Here is a 12099-nt window from a genome sequence, read left to right on the forward strand (position 1 = left end):
TTGAGTTCTTTTTATTATTTTTATCTTTTACTAAATTTCTCATTCGTATCATTAATTTTTTTCTTATTTTATTGAATTGCCTATCTGTATTTTCTTGTATCTCTGAGTTTCCTAATGACCATTTTTTTTGTATTTCTTTTCTGGGAATTCATTGACTTCCCTTTCATTGGTGTCTCTTATTAGAGAATTACAGTGCTTTTTGGTGGTGTGTATTTCCTTGCTTTTCTGTATTTTTTTGTTGTTGTTTTGTTGTTCTTTTCCATTAATATCTGTGCATTGGGTGAAGCAATTCCCTATTTCAAATTTTCTGGAGTGAAAAACAATTTCACTCACAGTTGGGTTTTTATATGCCAATTGAGAAAGGGCTGGTAACTCTCCTTCTGAATAGGTGCAGTGGTACAGTCTCTGTGAAGCTTCAACGGCTCTGTTCAACATCAGAAACAACTGTGGGTGCCTCAGTGGGCTATGCCATAGAAGTCTGTAGCACTGGAGCAAGTAGCATAGGTTGTTAATATATTCAGTATAAAGAGATTTGGGGTTCCTCTTATTCTCATTTTCTCCACAATGGGGAGACTTAGTCAAGGAGATCCTTCATGTTATTAACTCTGATATAACTTAAATTCAGTAGCAATGGCACTGAGATCAAGATGCACGTACTTGGAACAGCTATGAGGCTGGAGCCCTTGGATCAAGACCTTTTAAACTGATTGCACCACTTTTTAAACTGAATAAGCACTAGGGCTTAAGATTCATTCTCTTCAACAGAGTTGGATATAGGTTGCCTATAGAACTGGAACAGTTTACTTTGAGATATCTTCTAGAGCTTGGGCCTAGTAGCCTAGATTTTAGATGTAATTTTAGCTCTATGGAATAGGACACAGCACTGGCCCAATTCCAGGGAAGAAGGAATGCTCTGCAAGTTTGAATCCAGGTAGCAGAGTATGACTACAGTGCGGAAACCTGAGCCAATAGAGCTGGGTAGCAACTCAGGTCCCAGGGGATGAGATGCAATGTAGTAGTTACTCTAGACCCTACCTAGGATATTGAGGTTTCCCTGACTTTGTGAGGCCTGGTGCAGATTCTGTGGTAAACATAAAAGACATACCTTCTTCTCCCATAGAATGAATACACAGTGGGAGAACTTGATGATAAAACTAGTCAATCTACCTGTATATTCATCTGTCTATCCTTATCTATCTACCTACCTATCATCTACCTATCATCTATCCCTTCATTCATATGTATTATCTATCATATATTATCTTTACAATCTGTAAAGTATTATCAAGAGAAGGACCAAGTCTCCTGAAAAAAAATTAAGGGGGGAGGTCTTCCTTTAGAGAGGATCATTTTAGACTTTTTGTATTTTGAAGGGGAATGTAGTTTTTTTTATAGTGAAGACATGGAGCATTTCACAAAAAGGAAAGAAGCCAAGCCAAGCAACTCGTTTGGCACATGGAATAAAAATAGTATGCTGTTTTGTTGGAAAAATAGGTACTGATCCTGGCAAGAAATCAGGAGTTATTAGGGTAAAGAAATGTCAAATTTCATTCATATTCCAGTGGAAAATATAACGAAGTACATTAAAAGAGTACATTTTAAGGTCTCCAAAAACCAAGATAAGAAAGTTATATGTTCTTATTTTCTAATGCCTTGATAAATGACCTTGAAGAATGTTGAGCAAGCTCTAAGATTTTTCAGTTGGTCCTGATCTGAACTTCTCCAAACAGATCATCTAGTAAACATTAACCCTGACTCAATGACTCATGGTATCAGTTTAAATCAAGACAGTTGAACTCTTGTTTCAAAACCAGACTCACTAGTCAATTATTAATTGCTTCATGTTATTGCCTGCAAAATTCTGCCACTATCAGTCATCATCCTCCACCCCAGATAGCCACTATCATATATTCTTTATTTATGCTTCTAAGATTTTTATAGATTGTAGAAGCAAGTATAAATATAGAGTCTTTTCCTATATAAATAGTTACAAAAATGGTACAGCATAATAAACCCTGTGATGTCATTTGTTTCTTTATTTAAATATTTGTTAAAATGTGTCTGTATTGGTTAATGTCAAAAAAGTATGCCCTAGATTTATATAATTTCTCCCATTACTATTACTAAGTTGTTTTCAAAGTTATCCTATTACAAAAATATATAATGTAGATACATGATGGAAGATGTATGCAACTATAACTGAATAATAACTTCTTAGAATTGAATTTTCTGAATCAAAGAGTATTATGTGTGTTTAAATTAGTATACAACCAAGATTTTTCCACAATTGCTAAAATAGTGTATAAGGATTCACATTTCTTCACTACTTTACAAAAATGATGTTACTGATTTGGGGGGATTTTGATAATTTGATAGATTAAATATTGCATATTCATTAATATAATGAGTATATCATAATCAATGAAATCATATAACATATTACATTAGACATTTTTTAGGCCTGGAAATGCAGGGTTTCTTAAACAATTTTTCAAACCACTATTGGCTCATTCTCTTGTAAGATAAATGCAACAATAATAATTATTATGACAAAAATAACAATAATCAATTTGATTCTTTTTTATTTAGATGTATATTAATGCATGTATGTTCCATCGTGTGTAAAAATGATTATACTGATATAAAAGATACTGATTGCTATAGGAATCACATATAATAACTTTAATTCAAATAAACTGAGACCATATATGTAAAATGTAAATTAAATGTTAGATTCAGCCAGTGTTAAGAAAATTAAATTTTCTTTGACCAGTGCTTTTTTGCTTTGTTTTTTGTAATTAAAACATCTTCTTCTCCATTGTAACACATAAAAGCAAATTAATTTATCAGAATAAGAAAACTGAGTGAAAATTGAAGACTACTGGGGCTTAGAATACTAGTGAAGATTTAAGACATAAGTGCTAAGAGATAGGGTCGCAACAAAGTGAAATTATGTGCATTTTACCATCTTTGAGGAATGATTCTTTCCTTTTTTTCATAGCAGAGATATTTAAAAAGTTTAAGACCCTATTTAAAGACCCCGGTATTAAAATAAATTGAAAGAACAGAAACCCTCCTTTAGCTAAAGAAAGAGTAACTCTGATGAGTTTTCCCTAAAAACTGATATGAATGAAGCTTTAACATATTAAAGCATTGGTGCGCTAAAACATAACAGTGTGGAAAAAAGAATCATTTATTGATCCTTCAGAGAACACTCTGAGTTGAGATCAGGAATGACGCTTTGGAAGCTGATCAACGTTTATGTCATGGCAAACCAACTTGAAATAAGCTTGGATATAGGTTTTGAGGTCAAGATCTATGGCAATGGGTGTCTCAGGTAAATACAAGGGCTTCAGAGTTCAAGTCTTTCGGAACAAGAGCTTGGAATTTAAGCTTCAAGGGACTTCAGTTTTGAAGGAATCAACCCTTTGTGAAGATTCAGAGTGGGTAACTCTAAGGTCAAAATCTCCAGTGAATTGGCTCTGATTCCGATTATTTAGAGCTCTGATCTGGTGATCAGAGAAAGATTATATAAGGTAATAGATATTGAAGGATCTTGGATTTGAAGTTTATTCAAGATAAAAGTCAAGCTTTGATCTAAAGGATCATAGTAAAGAGATGGTGTGGCCTACGTGGCCCTTAGAATACTGAGAACTAGGCATCATTTGGAGTTAACAGAGCTTTTCTTCCTCATAACTCCACCAACAACTGCAACTCAGTTACTTTTATCTTGGCCCATAGTACTATATACTCTCTTTATATGAAAAAAGTAGGTTCTCAAACACTAATTTTATTTGTAGGTATAACAATAATTTGCAGAACTAGTCACAAAAGCCTAAATTTTCAAAGTTGAAATATTATTTATGACAAGATATTTTTATCATTTCACAGACAATTAAAGGTGGCATCAATAACTGTTTTGACAACTTATATAAATGATGAGATTGAAAGATGCAATTTGTGATAAGCTCCTGTTTTTTTTTCTTGTGCTTTTCTGACTTCAGATGTAAAAAAAAGAAAAGATAAAGCAAGGACATTTTTTGTAATGAATAGATCATTCCTTTCAAATAGTTATGTGTTTCCACATACCCAAGTGACAACCTCACATACATTGTTATCCGTCAGTGGGATTCATCAGTCCCTGTTTCAGCAGACAGGGTCAGCTACAGAAAGACCAGGTCTTTTATCAACTGAGTGTACAAATATTTTTACATGATTCTGATCTGAAACTATCATGAAATATGCTTTGATATATCACATGTTGACAGTGGTCTGATTGTTGCCCTTTTCAAATGTGTTTTCACAATGCCAACTACAGGCAACCAAAATTTTAAGCATTAATTTTCTGTTCCTGCACATCTTCAATTTCTTATGCTAAAAGTCAGAACTCTCTGTGGCTAAAACCTTTTCAAATGTATCCGTTGATGTCCGTCAACAGTTCATCTATATATATCTGTCGTATTGTATCTAGAAAACACACACATTTTAGTAGACTATAAGTTACTGGCACAATTAATGTTTATGTTCTTGACTCAACTAGGTGTGACAATTACTAAGCCACCTACTGTTGATGTCTAATATTTGCCATCAATCATTCAGTCATAAAGATTGCAGAAAAATACCCATCACCATTTAAGTGAAGATTGTTGTCTATTCCCAGTTATTGGGGTTAATGTAGCTGCACATCACTACAAGCATCTCTTTGCAATTCCTCAGCATTCTTGAACAAATAAAGACATATTTGGTGATTGGAGACTAATAGTTTACATACTGAAGCTGTTATTCCAGGGAAAGTCTTAAGGTAACTTTGGCCAAACTCTCCTTTCTTTTCTCATTTCTGTAGGAAATTACGATCTAACCTAGCTGGATGAGATGAAAATTTGACAGTCCTCCAAGTTTATGCTATTTCTTGCTGTATTTAAAAAGTATTGAGCAAATTAACAATTTGTCTTTTGAGTTCTTTAGTGGGAACTACAATTGTCCATTAGGAAGTGGGTATGTAGAACCATGAGATGAAAAGAGAGGAATTGCTACTTTAATACTTGTTTATTGTGTTTTCAATTTGCTTTAACGACTACTTGGCTAAATCCAAACTCAGTGGCTCTGGAATATTTTTAAGGTGTGACTTCAGTGTAAAATCATTTGCTGCCAGCCCAGAACCTTGGATTGCTTTTGGTAATTTTTCCTGTGTGTACGTTATGATATTCCAGAGGGTATTTCTGGAAAGAAGCATTAAAGGTGTGTTCTCAGACTTAAGTATCCAAATAACCCACCTGGATATATTGCTAAAATGCCAACTCAGATTCAGCAATCCTGGAGAGCCTGAGTTCTCTGTCTTCTTATTGAGCTACAGGTAGTTTTAATGCCGCTGCAGGACTAACTTTGACTATCAGTGATCAAATTTCAGCTCCACACTTGTTGCAACGCCATCTTCCAAATATGGAACATCTGGAACTCTTTCTGATTTTAAAAACAAACTGAGGGTCATCATCACCCAGGATTACTATTGGATAATTGTTGTGTTGCTTTAGCACAGGAAACATAATAGATTTGTAAGTTCCTTATTGTTATCAAATGTTTTTTCTGGAATCCAGCAGTTACTGCTGTAATGTGGCTTCGCTTTCAGTCTATTTGCTCAATTAGCATTCTTTTCTGGGAAAAAATACATGGTTGGTTATTTGTGGACTGGTAGAACGGAAGACGGTGTGTGTGTGTGTGTGTGTGTGTGTGTCAGACAGAGAGAGAAGGGAAAGGGGGTATGATAGGGAAAACTATGAGAAAAAAAGAAAATACGATGACCATATCAACATTTGCTTCTTTCCAGTGACTAGCAGCAATATAAAAGTCTATTCTGAGATAGAGGAATACGTATGGGTAGAATACATATCACTAGAATAGCTGAAAATACTTTTTTTACTAATCATACATGGTATTATCAATAAATTCCACGGCAGAAAGATTTATTTTTTTCTTTCTACCCTTCAGTCCCAAGGAAGCAGTTTTATACACGTGCTTTATCATCTTTAGTCACCAGTACCCAGACTTCAGTAAATCCAGAAATGAAAGGAAGAGGCAGCCATGAGATAGGCAGACCTAAGTAAAGAAGTTTTGACAGCTCAAATGAGGGTCTTACTGTCTGCAATATTTTCTGCATAGTACTTTATGTGTTTCTCCCTAGGCTCACATGCCACTCATCCATGGAAAATATTCCTGCAAACACCATTCCTACCACATACAGTCTACCTGTCATTTAATGATCTCTTCGATGAGTAGTGGAAGAATCACAAAGGAATACAATCTCCTCAAGCAAAAACAGAATGAGACAAAACAAAATAATACCCACAAATCAAAAAGCGTGCCGTGGGATCAGGCACACAAGGCAAACATTTAGGGATCATCCAGTTGCTTGTTTTGCCTAAAGTTAGTGAATAGACATTGTGGAGGGTGATGAGACATAGGTTTGCTAAGTCATATGAGGAACACAGTGTCAAGACTTTAAAGACTAAAGTAAGAAGGCTGTACTGGGAAGCAGGGGCTATTGTAAATAAGTAAGTTCTCTGTTTGCTCAACTTCCTGTTCTTACTTATGTAGATCCTCTGGATTTGTTCAGTTTTGAAGGCATGCTGGAGATGCAGTTTTTGCAGTTTTGAGATTTGATTATGGTAGGATGGGGGAAGATATCTGCAGATCACAATATCCCTGACAAGTGTGTAGACCTCCTGGGACCCACTTCCCACCACCTTACACTCTGTCCATGTGGTAGGAATGGAGGAACTCAAATCATTGTACAAAAAAAAGATACCTGCACACACATGCTTATTGCAGCACTATTCACAATAGCAAAAGCATGGAACCAACGGTGCTGTCCCTCGAAAGTAGATGGGATTTTTAAAATGTGGTACATATACCTGATGGAATATTGTGCAGCCATAAAAAGGACAAAAATATGAACTCCACAGCCATTTGGATGAATTTAAGTCTATGATATTCTGTGATCTATCACAGTAACAAAGAACTGAGTATCACGTGTTCTCACTCATAAGTGGGCCCTGAACAATTATCATAATACTATAAGAAAGGGTTTGGCAGTGTTGAGAAACTACCAGGGGAGTGAGGGGCACATTTCATCCATAAGGGCACCTGATCTCAAACCAGGTGAAGTGGGAATCAAAGTGAGGCCCAAACTTTACTTGTACAATGACCATTTGCATACCTAACCCAAATTGCACCCCACGTCTTTAAAATTAAAAAATAATAATAAGTCTATCACTCTGCTTACACTAGAGTTTGGGAGTTTAGCTAATCTAGATATGCATTCAAAGGTATCTAAATCCACCCCTAACCAATATCTGTTATTAGATGTGTGATTATACGTGTAATTGATCTTAGCTAGATTTTATTATGTGAGGAAAGTTAATATAGTCAATTTTATAGTACAGTAAGAATTATATGACATGGTGTACATAGGACATTAAACTTAGTGCTTCGACAAGGGAAGTGCTCAATAAAGAAGAAGACATTGATGACGTTGACAATGGTGATGGTGATGTATAATGTCTCAATGGATGCCCCTGAAAGCAAAAATAGAGTCAGGGACTTGAGTGCAGGTATTATCTGAACAGTGGTTCCAAGAAGCAGAAGAGAGGAAATCAGAAAGGGAGATAAGAGGAAGCTAATTTCCCCCAAAATTTTATTAATGAATTGATTACCTCTTTGAGCAATCAGATTTTAATCTTTCTGGGGAGTTTTCTCGGGAATCATGCAGAACCTACATCACTAGAAGTTGAAGAATTGGAAACATTCCTCAACAGACTACTATACTCTATTGGTTAAAACTGCCTCCAGGGCAGGTAATCTCTTCTCCCAAATTTCTGTGCCTGCATGCACACAGCTAAGCAGCCCTAAGTATTTTAGTGAACATCTCAAAGCAGCAGAGCAGAATGAGCCTGATTACACAGTGGTCTGACATGTGTCACTACCCACATGAGGAGTGGTCTTCACCATAGCACCACTAGAGTCAGTTGGACTGAAGAGATGTGGCATGTGATGACAATGATTTTCTTTGTTTCATAGTGCAAATTTAACATCACACACTACACCGCTTATGAAACGTATGCTATATTTTTCATCCCTTAATATTTTTTTGTTAATCAATATAACTTCTAAGTCCTTTCACCCTCCCCCCACCCTTAAAATGAATGCCATTGTTTATTCTTTTGATCTCCATGTGAAAATATACTGTTTTTTTCTTATGAAAACTTGTTTGAAGGATTATATTAAAATGATAAATGACTTTACTGAATGTCCTCTTGTTAACTGGTGTTACTGGTTTTCAGACATTAAGTTTAATTAAAAAGTTGTATCCATGACAGGTGGTTGACTCACAGGTGAATTGAGACATGAAATGAATTATCATGACAATTATGACATCAGTGTAAAGTTTTGAGATTGATAGTAATTAATAATATTTATTAATAATAATCTTAGCAAGGCCTGCTGAGTTCAAAGTCTGATCTCTAGTCTTCCTGGAAGAGGTAACAAACACAGTGTAGGCTTGGCAGGGAACATACATTACGTTAATCATGTTAGGTAAACACAGGGAAAATGGGAAAACATAAGAGTACATAAATGAAACATCATGAACTTAGCTCCAGGTAATTATTTTCATGTGGAAATTCAAGCAAGAGAAGCCTGCAATCCAAAATTTTGTTTGAAATCTCACAATTTTTAAACTTTTGATCAATAATTCAATGTCCAGAGGAATCACATCTGTGGAGGTCAAGAAAAATACATCTGTGTTCCTGATAGGGACTGTGGGTCACCAATGTCTGATTTCTGTTCTAAGCTATATGGTGTGTGCTCTTCTACTTAATTAGGAATCCATGAGGTGAGATGCTCCTCATTCATTTGACTGAGTTTTCTCATCTGCAAAATGAAATGAGTAATGCATCTCCCAGGGCTTCCATCACAAAGTACTGAAAAGCTTAAAGTAGAAATGTATTATCTCTCTACTCCAGAGGCTAGAACTCTGAAATCAAGGTATGGCAGGGTGGGGCTATGCACTTCTTGCTTCTGGTTCTTCCAGAAATCCCTGGTGTCCCTTGCTTACAGTTGCATGACTCCAATCTCTGCTTTCATCACCATGTTGCTTCTTCTTCTCTCTGTGTCTTCACATGTTTTTCTTCCTACCTTTCTTTGCCCCCAAGTGTCTTTTTTTTTTATAATAAGGACACCAGTCATACTGAATTAAAGGCTCACACTAATGCAATATGATCTCATTTTAACTAATTACATTTGCAAGGATTTTATTTTCTAACAATGGTACATTCTGAATTACTGGGGGTTAGGACTTTAATATATTTTTATGGGACACAATTCAACTCATAACAATGTCCAACTCACAGGGTCAGTGTTAAGCAGTTATTCTTTGAATTTATCCTAGTTAAGATGCATTACCCTTTTCCATTTATTGGACTCATACTTTTCTTGAGATCTGAAAAGTTCTCTTTATGTTATTTTTCTATTCTCTCAATTCTAACTTTTGATCAGATATATACTAGAATTTCTTATTCCAACCTTCATATCTCTGGTTTTCTGTTTCAGATTTTTCAGTTTCTCATGTCTGGCTTTTGCATTCCAGATAACAGTTAACCCTTGAAAAGCATAAACCTAAACTGTGTGGGTCCACTTAAATACCTGTATTGTTTCAATTAATATATGAAAAATATTTTGGAGATTTGGGGCAATTTGAAAAATATCACAGATGTACCACACAACCTAGCAATATCTAAAAATTAAGAAAGGGATACATAAAGAATGCATAAAAGTATGTAGATACCAGTCTATTTTATCATGTACTATGATAAAATAGATACAGATACATTATAAAAGTTTAAAGTTTATCAAAATGTCTGCACACGGAGACCATACATGATACCACTCTCAATCAAGATAAACATAAACAAACATAGAGTTACAGTATGAAATCATAACTGCAAAAATTAACTGTGGTACATACTGTACTTAATAATTTTATAGCCACTCCCTGATGCTACTGCAGTAGGTTCAAGTGTTGTGAGCATCCACTTAAAACACCATATGACAGTAATCATCCATGTGAACAGTTTGTACTTGCAGTAAATTGTGTATTCCTGTATTCCTGTAAAAAGTGACCTCAAGTTTCTAGTATATGTTTCATTGTGTGTAGTCCAATACTACAATTCTTGAAAAACACTTTGGAACCCACTTCCACTGATGCTGGAAGTGTCCCCAAGAAGCAAAGTCACAACATTACAAGAAAATTCTAACTGTTTGAAATGCACTCTAGGATGAGGTCTGTAGATGTGGTTGTCTGCTGTTTCAAGATTTTAAAAATCCAGCATAAGGATCATTGTAAAAAATAAATAAATTCATGAAGCCATGGCTGCAGTTAAGTACAAAGGCACGAAAATCTTGCACTAGGAGTAGAATAACTTTTCATCTTGTTTTGAATATGCAGCTTTTATGTGGTTGCTGAATTGTTATAAAAAAAATGCTCAACCTTACTAGTCATCAAAGAAATGAAAATTAAAACCACACTGAGATGCCACCTAACTCCAGTCAGGATGGCCATCATCAATAACTCAAAAAATAACAGATGCTGGGGAAGATGTGGCAAAAGGAAACACTTCTACACTGTTGGTAGGAGTGTAAACTAACACAACCTCTGTGGAAAACAGTGTGGCAGTTCCTAAAAGATAAAAAAAATCAACTTTCCATATGGCCCCACAGTGCCCCTACTGGGAATATACCTGGAGGAACTCAAATGACTTGTATGAAAAAAGATACCTGCACATATATGTTTATTGCAGCATTGTTCACAATAGCAAAAACATGGAACCAACTGTGCTGCCCATTGAAAGAGGACTGGATTTTTTAAATGTGGTACATATTTACGATGGAATATTATACAGCCATAAAGAAGGACAAAATTATGAACTTCACAGCAACCTGGATGCATTTAGAATCTATAATACTGTGTGACCTATCGCAGAAACAAAGAACTGAGTTACCACATGTTCTCATTTATAAGCAGATCTTGAACAATTATTGTAATACTATAAGAAAAGGATTGGCAGTAGTAGCAAACTGTCAGGGGAGGGCAGGGGGTGGGATTGGCAGTAGTGGAAATCTGCTGGGAGAGGAGGGGCACACCTCATCAATAAGGGTACCTGCATAATGAACATCTGCACAGCTAACCCTGAATTATACCCCACACATTAAAAGTGAAGTCATTACATGGTAGCTTAAAGTAAAAGGAAAGCAATAGATCTAAAGTTGAAGAGTTTAATTCCAGTAAAGGATGGTTTGATAATTTTCTAAAGAGATTTGACTTTTAAAATGTCAAGATAATAGGAGAAACAGCTCTTGCCGACCAAGAGGCAGCAGACAAGTTTCCAGACACCATAAAGAAAATCACCGAGGACCAAATATATCCATCTAAACAGGCTTTTAATACAGATCTGAAAATAAAACCTCATCAACAAAGGTACCTGCATAATGGACATTTGTATACCTGACCCTGAATTGTATCCCACATTTTCAAAATAAAAAAAATTTTTTTAATGAAAATTAAAATAAGAAACCACAAAAGGCATTTATTAGTAAGGAGGAGGAACAACCAAGAGGATTCAGAGAGAAGAAATTTTTTGGTTGAAGTAAAGGGCAAAATGATGGACTTCACAGCAAATTGTGTGGAGCTGGAGAAAATCACACTTCATGAACCATCACAGAAGCAAAGAACCAAATGCCACATGTTCTCACACATAAATGGCACCTGAATATTAATCCCAGTAGCACAAGTAAGGAATTGACAGTTGTGGGACCCTGCCAGGGGAGGAGGAGTGAGCATGTAACAACACAAAGGATACCTGGTCCTCAACCAGGGGAAGTGAGGACCAGGTGAAGGCTCAAACTTCACCTGCATGTAGATTACTTGTGTACCTAATCCTGACTTGAACCCCACATCTCCACAATAACACAAAGTAAAACATAAATAAATAAAAGAAATAGCCTGGCTCGGTGGCTCAGCCTGTAATCCCGCACCTTGGGAGGCTGAGG

The sequence above is a fragment of the Carlito syrichta genome, unplaced genomic scaffold, assembly GCF_000164805.1.
Source record: "Carlito syrichta isolate Samal-C Ts95f unplaced genomic scaffold, Tarsius_syrichta-2.0.1 Scaffold308079, whole genome shotgun sequence".
Lineage (NCBI taxonomy): Eukaryota > Metazoa > Chordata > Mammalia > Primates > Tarsiidae > Carlito > Carlito syrichta.